This window comes from Engystomops pustulosus, chromosome 8 (genome assembly GCF_040894005.1).
Source record: "Engystomops pustulosus chromosome 8, aEngPut4.maternal, whole genome shotgun sequence".
NCBI classification, from domain to species: Eukaryota; Metazoa; Chordata; class Amphibia; order Anura; family Leptodactylidae; genus Engystomops; species Engystomops pustulosus.
The window spans coordinates 70,082,140-70,099,040 of record NC_092418.1 but is presented as its reverse complement, the minus strand read 5'-3'; the positions used below and the strand labels follow the sequence as shown (position 1 = coordinate 70,099,040).

The window sequence follows — 16,901 nt, the reverse complement described above, 5'->3', positions numbered from 1 at the left end:
AATTAAATTACTTTAATGTAAATTTTTTATTCCAGGTGTGTGTAATTGTCCACAGTGTTCTGTATTTGTTTCTTTCCAGAAAATCTATCAGATCTATAATAAGTAAAAATATCATAAATCTATTAATCTTCATTTTCTGGTGCTGCTTCTGTTTGAGAAATGTATGTGGTACAACCCTACCTACAGTGCCTTCAGCTTTACAAAAAAATAGATTTCTTCCTGGTTGTCTTCACCTACGTGGGATGCTGAAAGTTTTCTGTATGTTACAGTTTGGATAAAACCAACAACCTCAGGAGAATTGTAGAATATTTATTGGCAGATCAGATGTCCCATTCAAGGGGTTGAGGTTTCAGTGCTGCTCTATAACATTCAATAGTATTGTTCCTGCACGTGTACAGTTTGCAGCCACAATATTAATGGGAGTAAATTCTATCTTTATATATGGCTATATATATATGTACTATGACGTAAACTCTGTATATGTTTGACACAAGATTTTCAGTCATATTAACCTACTCCTGCAGTTTTGATCTGTGGATAGTGTTAGAAATTAGCAAAAAAGGTCTAAGAAAGAAAAACTTTGCAGCTGGGTTTATTTAGCTTTCTTTCCTTAACCCCTTAACGCTCTGCCCCGTAGCTCTACGGTGCCGAGGTACAGGGGATGTATGAAGAGGGCTCACGGGCTGAGTCCTCTTCATACAAAGGTGGGGGTTGTTGCATATTGCAGCAAACCCCAACCGCTAATATCCGCAGTCGGTGCTTAGCCCTTTCATTGCCGCCAGCGGCATTTAAAAGACGGCGGCACGGTCATCGGGGGGCCGCGATCGGTTGCCATGGTAGCCTTGGGTCTTCGTTTGACCCGAGGCTATCTGGCTTCTGCAGATTCGTTACAATGAGCCAGTGGCTCATTGTAATGAATGATCTGCAAAAATGCCATATATTGCAATACAGAAGTATTGCAGTATATGGTAGGAACGATCTGACCATCTAGGGTTAATGTACCCTAGATGGTCTAAGAATTAGTGAAAAAAAAAGAAAAAAAAAAGTTTAAAAAAGTAAAAACAATTAATAAAATATTAAAAATTAAAATCACCCCCCTTTCACTAGAACTGATATAAAACATAATAAACAGTAAAAATCACAGACACATTAGGTATCACCGCGTCCCAAAATGCCTGATCTATCAAAATATAAAAATGGTTACGGCCAGCGGTGACCTCCGAGACGGGAAATGGCGCCCAAATGTCCGAAATGCGACTTTTACACCTTTTTACATCACATAAAAAATGATCAAAATGTTGCACAGACCTCAAAATGGGAGCAATGAAAATGTTGGCTCATTTCGCAAAAAAATGACACCTCACACAGCTCCGTGCGCCAAAGTGAAAAAGTTATTAGCTTCAGAAGATGGCAAAATTTTTTTTTTCTTTTTTGTACACATTCGTTTAATTTTTGAAAATGTATTAAACCACAATAAAACCTGTATAAATTTGGTATCACCGCGATCGCACCGAACCAAAGAATAAAGTAGGCGTGTTATTTGGAGCAAAGAGTGAAAGTCGTAAAAACTGAGCCCACAAGAACGTGACGCATGTGCGGTTTTTTTTTTCAATTTTTCCACATTTGGAATTTTTTTTCAGCTTCGCAGTACACGGCATGTTAAAATAAATAACATTACGGGAAAGTAAAATTTGTTACGCACAAAATAAGCGCTCACACAGGTCTGTACACGTAAAAATGAAAAAGTTATGGATTATGGTTAAGGTGGAGAGCGAGAAATGAGCGAAAAAATCCTGCGTCTTTTAGGGGTTAAACTTGTTACCAGAAGGAATCAAATCTCAAAATATGGCCAGGTCAGCATATTGAGGTGATGTCAGCTTTGGGGTGTTTTTTGTTTAGAGTTTTGAAAAGTCATTGAATAAAGATTGTGGTTTTTGCAATAGTTATTCATAATATTTCACATCATATAACATCATGTTATTCGTTTTACACAAAATAAGAGGGATGTATATTAGCCGTCATAAATAACACAAATGTCCATTACAAAAATATATTTAAAACTGTTTCTTTATTGTAATGATATGACAAAAACAGCATAAAATCACTTAAAAACACATAACATTTGTGTGTCTGTACAAATAGTAACTAATAACAACTCTGCATACTCTCCGAACCGCAAAGACTAGTATAGTCTATACCGAGTGTTATAAATCATATTATTAGTTTTATGAGGTACAGCAACTTCTTATCCCATTTCTGTGTTACTGATACATATGGATAGGCATTAGTTTTAACAGGTGACCATTCACAATTTTTAAGAAAAGTCTATTAGTTTTAGTCGTTTTCACATGGTCACTGTAAATGTTCTTTGTTTGTTGCCACCTAGTGGTTTGTTGAAAAATGGATAATGGATGTGTTCTACAACAGAACAGTGAAAAGGAATGCATCCATGTAACATAGATAGATAGATAGAGATACCGGTATATCCTGTAACATACAATGGTATGATTATTTTTCAGAAAACAAATCCTTCTTTCTACATATTTTAAACCACACAAATATAAAGCTGCAAATGTGGTTTAATTTCATTAAAATGACCGTCTGTGTTGTGTGTCCTTAATCTATTGCATAACCGGGTTTCTCTTTACATAAGTAATTTTGTGCCAAGTTTATGACAAATGAAGCCTGAGTGACCTAAGCTGTATTTGTAAAGTGCTGGGAATACTAGGGAATGACCCGAGCCAATGAAAAGTAAACTGCTTTCTACTTGTGGTTTGTGTACAGTTTGGTTTCCACTTTCATGTTGTATGAAAATATATTTTGTTCAGGAAACAGAAAACTAAACAATTTCTATTATATTTGTTATCATGAAATCCTTAACCCTTACGCCCCTTTCACACTTGCGTTTTTCACGCGTGTTTTCTGCGCAGGCTTTTGACGCACAGAACTTGCATTGCACTCTGACCCATTGTAATCAATGGGTCTTTTCAGACTCGCGCGCACACACGCACATTTTTTTTAACGCTTTAAACGTTTAAATCTCAACATGCTCTACTTTTGCAAGTCACGTGCGTGAAAAATGCACCATACAAGTCTATGGAGACGCATCAAAAACGCATTGCATTGAAATTGCATTGAAACCGCGTGTGAAAAACCGAGACACTGAACAAACTCTGACTGAAAACTGATTGAACTCTGATGTAAAATGTGCGTTTTTCACTCACCAAACACTGATCACACCCTGATCAAACTCTGACGTGATCTGCAATGCAAGTGGGGAAGGGGCCTTAAGAGCATGTATTTAATATCTGCATTACTTAATTAAAGGAGTTGTCCAGGCTTTTGCCTATTTCCCAGGCATTTATTTAAAAATAAAAACAAAAAAAAAACCCTGGACAACCCTTTTAAAGTAGTAAAATAATATATAGCAGTGAACTGGTATGTACTTTTACTAGATTTTACATTCTCCATCATTTGTATTACTATTTCAGCCACAAGGATTTGCGCAGTTGGCCGTACTTACTTAGGGTATATCCTCTAAATTGTCCAGAGGCCCTATTGTGCCTTCTGTCAAATCACAGTGTACAGACAGGTTTTTTGCATGTAATATGTAAAATATGTTTTCTATAGTATATAAAAATAAAATATGGAAGTGGATGCAAATCCCTGTATATTTCTGCATTGTGCAATTGTACTCTGCATTGTAAAGTAAAAACTCTGAATCATTGATTGACTACCAGATATAATGTATGTGAGGTGTTTGTAGGGTTGGCTGCCCCTGTGATTTGTTCTCCGCTCAATATGTGCTGTACTCATATACTATACCACTTTGGAAGCCATGAAGGCACTATAGTGAGTATTACTTTCCTGGTTTACTTATTTATCTTGAAAGGGTTGCCCTAAATGTTATTGTTATCCCTTATCCACAAGTAAGAGGAGTCTGAGGGTCTGACTGCTGGGACAACCATAGACAATAGCACACTTACCTGCAGGTGTGTGCCTCCACTGTCAGCATCCATTCTTCTTTTGGCTTCTTATGCTCTGTTTTTTTACAAAAAAGCTTTTAAAATTATGCAAATGAACCTGAGGGGTTCCAGGCTTCATAGATTTTAATGGAGCCTGGAGCCCCTCAGTCTTATTTGCATAATTTTTAAAGCCTTTTTTCTTAAAAACATGGGTATAGGAAGATTAAAGAATAGCGGATGCTGCCAGAGGAGGCACACACACCTCAGTGTAAGTGTGCTTGGTTTGCCATCCTTCGTCCTGTTGGTAGATTTCCTTTAAATGGAGCAGCAAGACACATATGTAGCCTCGTGACTCGATCAGTTTAGAAAAATGGGACCTCCGTTCACATGACCAGATTCTAATTTCAATTCCCACAATTAAACTTGAGACTTCCCATTAAATCTGAGCAGCCATTAAAAGTTTAAGAGCACATTACATGTTATGTGGTGTGTAACTATCCAGCATTGACTATTTGATAAAATACCCATACATGATATCTTAAGGGGGTTGTTTACGCTTACAAGAAACTATCCATGTTCTTCTAAGAACAGTGCCACATCAGTCCATATCTGACACTGCATTATACCTGTATTATGCACATACTTGCAGCCTGTGGACTTGTGTGGCACAGTTTTGGGAGAAAAACAGTCCTATTTTATTAAACATTTACAAACATTGTGAGCCTTTAAACAGAAAGCCAATAACTTTCTCTTTTTTCCCTTCTTTTTATTAGTGAGAAAAATGTATAATAAAGCTGTCACTTTTCTTCATCTTGTATGATAGACAAGTTATATTAAAATTAAAGGGCCCATATTTGTGGAAATCTGCTTTCACACTGACACATAATGCATATATGAATGGCTGGCTTTAGGGTTTGTATTAGGAGCCGAAATATATCATTAAGTGCATTACTCGTCTTTTACCCTCCAACATATTCCATGCTCCAACAATGACAATTACTTATGTTTATTGTCTATTTGCAAAATGCACTGGGAACAGCCACCCTAGAAGCAGTTTTTAATGCTTCCTCTGCAGTTTGTAAGTGCTTCAGTAATGATGCGAAACCGAGGGAGAGAATATTGAAGCAGTATGATTTGTTGGACACGTCATTGTAATATATGTAGTTCATTCTGTGTCAGCAGTCACTCCACATTATATTAACATTAGTAAGTCCTTGCACAGGTTGTAAGCCCTGTATGGATCATTCTTATCGCCGGTCATTTCATGAACTTGTCACCTATTGTCAATTGCATTGTGTAAGTGGGAGTGTAATGTAATGCATACCTATGAAAATATACAGGTTTACGTGCAAGATCATATTGGATTATATGTGTCCCCAGCAAGACCCCTGTCCTGTTAGACTGTATAATGCCAATCCCCCCTGCACTGTATAATGCCTCTGTCTTACAAATAGTGTCGTTCCAGCCATGTGTCCCTACGCAGTTTATTGCGCCATTTAAGTTGCCCAATCTCTTATACCCTCATTGCCTGCACATACAATAGGATTTACACAATTATTACTGCAATATTTATGTACAGTAATGATTGCCTTGCAGGATTTGCAGTTTATTAACATTACACAAAAGTACTGTATAATCCCACCCCCCACATCACACTGTATAATGCCCCCACACACTTTAAACCCACCTCCTACTCTCTATTTCTATATACTCCTCATTGGCGAAAAATACTCCTTAAAAATGGTAAGAGGAGTATTATTACTCTTCTGGAAAAAATGTAGTGCGTTCTGCATTCTAGAGTTTATATGAATATACTGAAAACTGAAATCCTATCTATGGTGGAGATTTATCAGAAGTGTCTGAGAGCAGAATTATTCTAGTTGCACGTAGCAGAACTTGGCTTTTATTTTAGAAACTTTTTGTGAGGGAAAAAGAAAGATATGCTCTGATTGGTGGCCACGGGCAACTAGAACAGTTTTATGTATCACAATCTTCTGAATATATGAATATTATTTGATTGTTATGACATGTGACCAGCCGCCATTTTCAGACCAGAACCTGATCCACTGGGACGAAGTTACAGGACCAATTGCATTTTAATTCTTAATTATAGTGTATGTCCACAGCATTTTTCTGCTAAGAGGAACCACATTCTAGATAACAAATAATTACATATTAATTAATATTTTAATGAGCTGTTTGAATATAAATTAAGCTTAATCCTGGAACACTCCTTTAAATTCCCATTTGGATTCTGAACCTTTCTCCCTCAGTCGAATGGCCATAGGGTAGCAAAGAAATTGGGAAGTGGTGATTTATTTCAATATCGTCTTTAAAATGGTGAGGGTCTAACATGTTTTGTAATTTCTCCATTCATGACTGCCAAGGACATCATCCTTGGGACTTGCATCTGTAGGACATTTGGAAAGGTTATAGATGTAGAATCTAAAACTCTTCCACTTCCTTCTTGCTTGCTCTACAGTCGGTAGAATGTACTGTACAGGGCCGATTCTAGCATATTTGCTGCCTGAGGCGAATATTAAAATGCTGCCCCCGCCCCCTCTGCTCCTTCTTCAGTAAATGCTGAAAACTTCACTAACAATTAACATCCCCACAGGCAGCGCACTGACGCTGTGTGACTGACTACAGGTTCTGGGAATCATTAGTGGCATCTAGTACCTTAGAGATGACCATCTCTTCCATCAGTAGAACTTTATTCCAGGTTCTTCCATCCATGACGTATCACTGCTGAATTCAAGGCCAGATACCTTCGGCTCCGTGCAGCATCTCCCCCCAGTGTCCCTAAAAATACCACAGTCATTTACCGTATGAAGTCTCCTGGATAATAACACTACACTCCTGAAAAATATATACCCCTCACAACACAAGTGACCGCACTCTCCACAGATATATAACATCCCTTATATACACTCACCGGCCACTTTATTAGGTACACCTGTCCAACTGCTCGTTAACACTTAATTTCTAATCAGCCAATCACATGGCGGCAACTCAGTGCATTTAGGCATGTAGACATGGTCAAGACAATCTCCTGCAGTTCAAACCGAGCATCAGTATGGGGAAGAAAGGTGATTTGAGTGCCTTTGAACGTGGCATGGTTGTTGGTGCCAGAAGGGCTGGTCTGAGTATTTCAGAAACTGCTGGGATTTTCACGCACAACCATCTCTAGGGTTTACAGAGAATGGTCCGAAAAAGAAAAAACATCCAGTGAGCGGCAGTTCTGTGGGTGGAAATGCCTTGTTGATGCCAGAGGTCAGAAGAGAATTGGCAGACTGGTTCGAGCTGATAGAAAGGCAACAGTGAATCAAATCGCCACCCGTTACAACCAAGGTAGGCAGAAGAGCATCTCTGAACGCACAGTACGTCAAACTTTGAGGCAGATGGACTACAGCAGCAGGAGACCACACCGGGTGCCACTCCTTTCAGCTAAGAACAGGAAACTGAGGCTACAATTTGCACAAGCTTATCAAAATTGGACAGTAGAAGATTGGAAAAACGTTGCCTGGTCTGATGAGTCTCGATTTCTGCTGCAACATTTGGATGGTAGGGTCAGAATTTGGCGTCAACAACATGAAAGCATGGATCCATCCTGCCTTGTATCAACGGTTCAGGCTGGTGGTGGTGGTGTCATGGTGTGGGGAATATTTTCTTGGCACTCTTTGGGCCCCTTGGTATTAATTGAGCATCATTGCAACGCCACAGCCTACCTGAGTATTGTTGCTGACCGTGTCCATCCCTTTATGACCACAATGTACCCAACATCTGATGGCTACTTTCAGCAGGATAATGCGCCATGTCATAAAGCTGGAATCATCTCAGACTGGTTTCTTGAACATGACAGTGAGTACACTCAATGGCCTCCACAGTCACCAGATCTCAATCCAATAGAGCATCTTTGGGATGTGGTGGAACGGGATCATGGATGTGCAGCCGACAAATCTGCGGCAACTGCATAATCAGAATCTGGCCCCCCATATAAATATATACAGCCCCCCCAGCATAATCAGAATCTGGCCCCCCATATAAACATATACAGCCCCCCCCTGGGGAAATGGGATCTGGCCTCTTATAAATATACACAGCCCCCCCCCCCAGTAAAAAAAGGAATCTGGTCTCATATAAGTATATATAGAAGCCCCCCCCTGTTTACAGCAGTAATCGCCCCTAATATATATATATATATATATATATATATATATATAATATATATATATATATATATTAGGGGCGATTACTGCTGTAAACAGGGGGGGGCTTCTATATATACTTATATGAGACCAGATTCCTTTTTTTACTGGGGGGGGGGGGGCTGTGTATATTTATAAGAGGCCAGATCCCATTTCCCCAGGGGGGGGCTGTATATGTTTATATGGGGGGCCAGATTCTGATTATGCTGGGGGGGCTGTATATATTTATATGGGGGGCCAGATTCTGATTATGCTGGGGGGAACTGTATATATTTATATGGGGGGGCCAGATTCTGTTTATTCCGGGGGGACTGCATATATTTATATGGGGCCACATTCTTATTTTCCTGGGGGGGCTGTATATATTTATATGGGGCCGTATACTGTTTATACTGGGGGGGCCTATAAAATAAATTATATATATATTATATATACACATACACACACAGTATATATTCATTAGGGGGTGCTGAATATTTACATTAATCAGGGTAGCACTGAACATAAAATCATATGTAACATAATAACAGGGTGGGATATTAGTTATAAGATATAATAGATTACTTTGCATCATGTAAACCAAATGTTAAAGGGTCTGTATTAATAAATTGGGGGTGTTGTATATTGATTGGTGGCTGTGCATTCTATAATTCCAGTAGAATATATACACTCACCGGCCACTTTATTAGGTACACCATGCTAGTAACGGGTTGGACCCCCTTTTGCCTTCAGAACTGCCTCAATTCTTCATGGCATAGATTCAACAAGGTGCTGGAAGCATTCCTCAGAGATTTTGGTCCATACTGACATGATGGCATCACACAGTTGCCGCAGATTTGTCGGCTGCACATCCATGATCCCGTTCCACCACATCCCAAAGATGCTCTATTGGATTGAGATCTGGTGACTGTGGAGGCCATTGAGTGTACTCACTGTCATGTTCAAGAAACCAGTCTGAGATGATTCCAGCTTTATGACATGGCGCATTATCCTGCTGAAAGTAGCCATCAGATGTTGGGTACATTGTGGTCATAAAGGGATGGACACGGTCAGCAACAATACTCAGGTAGGCTGTGGCGTTGCAATGATGCTCAATTAATACCAAGGGGCCCAAAGAGTGCCAAGAAAATATTCCCCACACCATGACACCACCACCACCAGCCTGAACCGTTGATACAAGGCAGGATGGATCCATGCTTTCATGTTGTTGACGCCAAATTCTGACCCTACCATCCAAATGTTGCAGCAGAAATCGAGACTCATCAGACCAGGCAACGTTTTTCCAATCTTCTACTGTCCAATTTTGATAAGCTTGTGCAAATTGTAGCCTCAGTTTCCTGTTCTTAGCTGAAAGGAGTGGCACCCGGTGTGGTCTCCTGCTGCTGTAGTCCATCTGCCTCAAAGTTTGACGTACTGTGCGTTCAGAGATGCTCTTCTGCCTACCTTGGTTGTAACGGGTGGCGATTTGATTCACTGTTGCCTTTCTATCAGCTCGAACCAGTCTGCCAATTCTCTTCTGACCTCTGGCATCAACAAGGCATTTCCACCCACAGAACTGCCGCTCACTGGATGTTTTTTCTTTTTCGGACCATTCTCTGTAAACCCTAGAGATGGTTGTGCGTGAAAATCCCAGCAGTTTCTGAAATACTCAGACCAGCCCTTCTGGCACCAACAACCATGCCACGTTCAAAGGCACTCAAATCACCTTTCTTCCCCATACTGATGCTCGGTTTGAACTGCAGGAGATTGTCTTGACCATGTCTACATGCCTAAATGCACTGAGTTGCCGCCATGTGATTGGCTGATTAGAAATTAAGTGTTAACGAGCAGTTGGACAGGTGTACCTAATAAAGGGGCCGGTGAGTGTGTGTATATATATATATATATATATATAGCCACAGTTAATTAATAATTTGACAATGAAAATAATAAAACTTATACTTGCCCCTCGCGGCAGGGTGCTCCCACTTGTCTTCACGCGGCTCTTCTGGCAGCCGCGGCTCCGCTGAGTGACATAGGCGGCGTGACGTCATCATTTGCCGCCTGTGTCCCTGCATTGTACGGAGCGACGCCAGCAACCGGAAAGGCGCTGTGTCGCTCTGCATGTAAATTGCACCTGTTTCTTAAATAGACAGGTGCGATTTATCTGGTGGCCGATTCAGGCGCCCGAATCGTCCACAATGGGCGGCAAAATGCCGCTCTTAAGGGGGTCCGCATTCTGCCGCCGAGGCGAGATTTTAATCTCGCCTCATGCCAGATGCGGCCCTGGTACTGTATATAAAATGTAAAAATCTTTTACTCAAAAAAATGTATTTTATAAAATTTGGCCAACTTCTTTAAATTCACTTGCCTATATATTGCAAACAAAATGTCTGCACTGTTTGATGGTTCTTTAATCTTGGAAGCAGTTTGATGGCTGACCTCGTTATTATTTTCATGTAATGAGGAATCATTTATCTGGAATTACAGCAGTTTGCTGCCACAGGGTTGCTTGTAATCTGTCTGCTGTATCATCACTGAACGGAGCCCTGTTTATTGCAAACCAAATTGAATCGCACCATCATTATCTTTTACATTTAACTGACATGTTATTATAGAATCAACAGATGAGACTTGCTTTCTAATTGCCTGAAACCTATCCAAATTCTGCACTGTGCACACTGGATAGAATAATAAAAGGTTATGTGCAAACATGTCTCAAGTCTGGAGATGTATACAGGATCAAATTAAAAAGTGTCCTCTAATCTCTCGCTGTAAACTGTTGCTGGGTTATTTTCCCTGTCGAGCATAATTTATCATGTTACTTTCTTGTTAGCAAAAAAATTTGATCTAGCAAGACATAAAACTTTTTTTTTTCTCATTTCTTCATCTTGAATGAATGCCTAAGACTATGACAAAAGTGAATGCAACTCTTCTGTTCAGAATAAGAATTTCATAGAAAAAATATCTAGTGCATAGATAATATTCCTGCCTTAACCCAGTGTCGACAATGAATAGTAATAGAGCCCCCACATATCTTATGTTCAAAATCAGGCAACATGTAGCGGTAAAGTTATGCTATAACAATGAGGGGGATTTATCAAAGGAGGTTGTATGGGCATATGAGCTTTGGTAAAGTTGAAATTTCAAGTGCACAATTCCTACAATTGTGACATTTTCACTCATGCCACCCAACACCAAATGGGCGTGTAGTGGGCCATGCCCTGGAATTCTTCTTATCTCTTATAGTGCAGTTCTTTGGCAGGTAGGGCATAGGGATGTGCGGTGTATATAATAAGAGGCAGGAGCCTACCATTTGATTTGATGCATTATGAACCAAACATACCTTGAGAATGCTGTAGCTACACTGATGCAAAATCATATATTGTTTAATCCCTGCGCTGAGTGCTTTTGCTGAAGAAACAATTATAAAATTCAGGACCTTGGGAAAGCTAGGTCCACATTACACACAGCCAAGACAGGATTAATCAACCTGAGCTGGATCACTCGTACACTGCAACTGGGGCATGGTTCAGCAATTGATTATTTTGCCTGAAAGGGAGAACAGTGATTGCATGATCCTCTGAGCAGTGCATAACTAATGTGAAAGGAAAAGCGCCAGGCAACATGGCTTCATTATCATAAAATTCTAATTGTTTAAAACCAATTAACCAAAATATGATTCTGCATCAGTGTAGCTACAGTATTCTCAAGGTATGTTTGGTTCATAATGCATCAAATCAAATGTTAGGTTTCCTTTAACATCAGTCCCCTCTAGTATCTTTATTGATGGGTATTGCCAATTGGACATTCATATTTAAATTCATCTGCCATATACATACAATTCTTCAATTCGATTTTATACAAAAAATGTACCTGTGTGAGGATAATTTGCCATAAATGTAGCCATGTTGTCCGTTAGTAATAGAGGACAGCTGTCCTTGGATACTGCCACCGCTACTAGAGGCATTGCACAAAGCAATAATTATTTTTGATATAAGAAATGGCAAAGATTAATTGCATCTCCCACAGCTGTTCTGTGGTAATGAACACTGAATCCAGGTTATTGGTTGTCTCAATAGGCCATGCATGGCCACTGCTGCCATAGTTTTTATAGGTCGTAGCCAAGGACAACGTGGCTACGTTTGACCAGCTTTGCTTGCTCTGTTTAATGTGGAAAAAGTGTTTTCTAGACTTTGTCTGTGAATCTTGATAGGATTTCGATGTATATAACATCTGATTTACTTGCCCTAGTAAAATGTCTTACCTGAAATTTGTCACAGTTTTGCGTTGACAGCTGTTGGGCATGTTAAAACTGGGACGATAGATTTACTTTTTTGATACAGTTGTTAACTTGTGTTTTGTCAGCGAGTTATAAGGCTCATTCAGTTAGGTGACAGGAACATTTATACATATTCATTTTGACTTAATGCTCCTGGTGGTCTTAATGTAGAGGACATACAAACACAGAATGATTTAAATGTAGTACTGCAAGATAGTCACCTGTCAAAACACTTGAGATGCATTTAGTGTAATGAATTCCCCCTCTCTAACTTGAGGTAAGCTAAAAACAAAGTAATTCCTACCAATTTCTGAAAGTCTGTTATTAATACTTGTTTTTTTATTCTTATCACGCATTTGCTAATCAACTTGTCTCCGGCTATGGCGTGTTTCATTTGACAGTAATGGTTACAGTTACCTGAATGATTGCAATTCAACGTTTCCTTATATTTTGGGTGTAAACTGTTTAGCATTCAGTGTAAAGAAATGATGAGAAATAATTTATTATCCTTAGTATGCCACCGTCTAAGACTGATGCTGTGCCTTCTGATTAGATGCCAGTGTAGTCATAAAACAAACAAAGGTCATGTTTATAGTGGGAAGTAAAGTATGAATTCCTCAATAAATATTTTATATTTGCAACAGGTTATGAATAAGGGAAATTCATCTGGAAGTAGTACACAACAAGTATAAGGGAATGTTAATCAAATAATTGTATATATGGCCTGGCTGGTATGTAGCACGTGTACCATATATACTCGAATATAAGCCTAGTTTTTCAGCACAAAAAATGTACTGAGAACCCAAACTCGGCTTATACTCATGTAAAAAAAATATAGGTTTTACAAGGTTTTTGTGGTAAAATTAGGGGCCTCGGCTTATACTTGGGTCAGCTTATAGTAGAGTATATACGGTAAGCCTGTATTAATGTTAGTGACAATATCATGGGTAGTTTAATGACCCAGCAGTTTTTAGAATAATTAAAATTACATTTTTACAAAAAATAGTAGACCTAAGTTAGTTGTGATGAGTGTATGCGGATTTTGATTGCAAAATAAAATCTGTGTGTGTTAACCATAACTGTCATCCAGATGTGCTTCTGTATATGGCGGCTTTTTAAAAAAAAAAAAAAAGCTTATGGGCTAGTTGATGTTTATTAATGCGAACCTGTCACTACATTAAACTCCCTCCCCCCCCCACAAGCCTACAAACGGGGCCTTCTTCTGTAATATGCACTTCCCACATTTAGCATATTTCTAGGTAAAATATTTTTTTATTCTTTTGTAGGAAGCAGTCAGTCAAGCAACTCCACCTCAGGCAGTCGGGCTGCTTTGCCCACTCCATGCATCTGGCCCAGCCCTGCCCCCTAGTTCTCCAGAGAATGACATCACAATTAGGAGGTAGGGCTGAGCCAGATGCATGGAGTGGGCAGACCAGCCTGACTGCAGGGGGTGGGTTGCTTGACTGTCTGACTGCGTCCTACGTAAGAAAAAAAGTAGATTTTTTAAATTCATGCTGCAACCTAGAAATATGCTAAAATCAGCTCCAGGTGACAGAAGTAGGTATTGTTGGTGGGTTTTTGAGGGGGGGGGGGGGTAGTGTGGTGACTGGTTAGAGTTAAGTTACCATTGCGTCAAGCCGATCTTAAAGATTCCCTTTCGCAAACCACACTTCTCAAAAACCATGGTCCACTCATGGAGGCAGGCAGCTGCAGTACAGGATGAAACTACCCTGCCCTCCTCACTGAGCCTTACACTGCTAACTCGGCTAAAGTGATATTCTGAGGTAGGAGTTAGGAGAAAGGTTGGTTCATATAGCCAGCGTCTCTTTCATCCCCACCTAAAGAGTGGTTAATGATGTAGCAGATCAAAGTCACACAGATTCCCTGTCACCTGCTCATCACCCCATCTTTAAGAATTCTCTTCAGCTTCACAGAGGTGAGCAGGGAAGAGTACTGGCAAATAGTTCTTAAAGGTAGAGATGAATCCGAAGTTTACTGTGATTCGTGGGAACAAAGGTTTTTTTTTCCCTTCTATTAGCAAAATGGGTGCAAGCACAACATGTTACATGAGTTGGAGAACTCTGGGAAGAAAAAAGGAACACCCTTGATGATATGTGCGCCCTGTCAGCGACCAGCAGGCTTATATGATGTCACAGCCCTATTAAAACAGACGACCGTTTTCAAACTTGACATTTCACACTGCATGTGCTGTCTCTAGCGTCTAGCTGCTTGTACTGTACTGTGCTGTAGTGATTTCTGTTCCAATCCCAGGGTGTCCATTTTGGAGGATCTGTATACCTCAAATTGCAGTTCTTTTTTGGCAAAGACATAATATTTTCAGGGAAATTGCAATGTATGAGGCATGTGGTTTCTCTAATCTTCAACTTTAAATTCATTTCAAACTTTGTTATTGTGCCACACTGTGGCCTACCATGTTGCTGCCACATAAAGAATTTGTCATTGTGCCACTCTCTGACCTCATGTTGCTTCTGCTGCCACCTCCACGCTTTGTCATTGTGCCACTCTGTGGCCTACCATGTTGCTTCCACCTCCAGAAATTGTCATGTGCCCCTCTCTGACCTCATGCTACTGCTGCTGCCACCACCACACTTTGTTATTGTGCCACTACCAGGCATTGATAGCCAAAAGCAGGAGTGGATACAGAACACAGAGGACATGCAAGTATCCCTTTTGCTGCTCATCTCTATTCTGGATCAACTCCTAGGCAGAGTCCCAAAGGGGTTAAACTCCTGAGACAACTTTTCTTGCTTCCTCTGGTCCATTTTAGTGTGGTACACACCATGTCATCAGAGTAGCTGTAGACCTGTATACAGCCCACCAGTGACAAAAATTCTGCCCATGTGTGTAGATGACTGAAAATTACTTTGGTTTCAAAGCTGCAAAGTTTAGTTGTTGTTATGTTCATATAAAAAAATGACATATAAACTGAGAAAGTGAAAAGTGATTACAGCGGTTTTTGTTTTGTGCTCAAATTACAACATCATAAAGCAATACAGGAGTTGGTTTAGTGAGCCCATGTTTTAATAAATATTTCATGAATATACTTGGTAGAGAAGGTTTCAGTTACAAGCTTCAATTACAAATGAACCATGTATTCTCTTCCCAGTATGGTAGACTTGTCGAATTGTGAACACTGCTATTCTACATTTGCAAAATTAAAAATACAAGAGACACTGATATTTTATCACGAAAATTTATGAATATTACATAATATACTTCTCTTCTGATTGGAATCTGTTTTGTGATGGTCTTTGTAATTTTATCACTATTAGGTATGTGCTGAATAATTAGGAAAAAGTGTTAAATGATAAAACAAACATTTTCAAGGTATTTTGTGAGCTATGGGCATAATATTCGGTAAATACTCTATATATGGCCTTGTACGAAATACTTTGTAGAAAAAATTAAATCCTTTGGCCTGGATGCAGTGACGTGTTTATTTCATTTATTGGCAAATAAGTCTCTTGGTGAACCATGGGTGTGGTTAAGAGGTTCATCCTTTATTTCCCAGTTCCACAATTAAAGGGGTTGTCCACTTTCAGAAAGTAATTGATATTGTTGTTGTAATGAAAAGTTTACTTTCTGTATGTATTACTCATGGTTTTCTAGATCCCTGCTTCCTGCCCTGCTATAGAAAGATTTCATATTTACTTCCTGTTGATAGAAATCTGTCCCTGGTCATGTGATGTCACACAGGTGCATGAACTGTTGTTATCACCAAAGAGAGCAATTGGAGCCATGTGACACTGTGCACCCGGACTGATTTCCATCTACTGGAAGTAAACATAGAAGCTTTCTATAGAATGACAGCAAGCTGAGATCATGAAATCCATGAGGATTTGATACAGAAGTATATTGGAAAATTGTATAACTTTTTATTACACAGAATATCAATTATTAACTGAAAGGTGACAACCCCTTTAAACAATTTTCACCCAGTCGGATGTGCAAGAACTCTAACTCCCCCTATGAAACGGTTTTAAACCTTTTGAAGACAAGGTTTCGATTCAATTTTTCACTGTGAACTTGTCCAGATATAGAAAGGAAGGTAGTTGATGTGGGTGAATTGGACATACGTTGGGTGGACCCGTAGACGCATGATGATGATGACGATGACGACGACATACAAGATAATCACAATCTAGGATTTAATCCAAAATCCAATACCTCAGCAATAGCCCGACGATGCCTGTCTCACAAAAGGATTTTTTTCTAGGAAGGGTGGACTTCATCTTGCATAACAATATCTTTACTTTCAACAATACTACTTATCGACACATCAAAGGCTGTGCGATGGGCACTAGGTTTACCCCTTCTTATGCAAATCTTTACATGGGAACTTTTGAAACAACTTACATACTGGGCTCAAACCCATTTTCCAACCATATTCTCTTTTTTTGTTGTTACACTGACGACATGTTCTTATTTTTGAAAAGAAACCAACCT

The 16,901-nt window shown here is 39.5% G+C and overlaps 1 protein-coding gene across 6 annotated transcripts in view; it reads left to right on the top strand.

The window, feature by feature from the left end:
• The window catches only part of PARD3B (par-3 family cell polarity regulator beta), an 862,331-nt gene that overhangs the window by 48,141 nt on the left and 797,289 nt on the right, over positions 1 to 16,901 (top strand). The window lies entirely within an intron of this gene.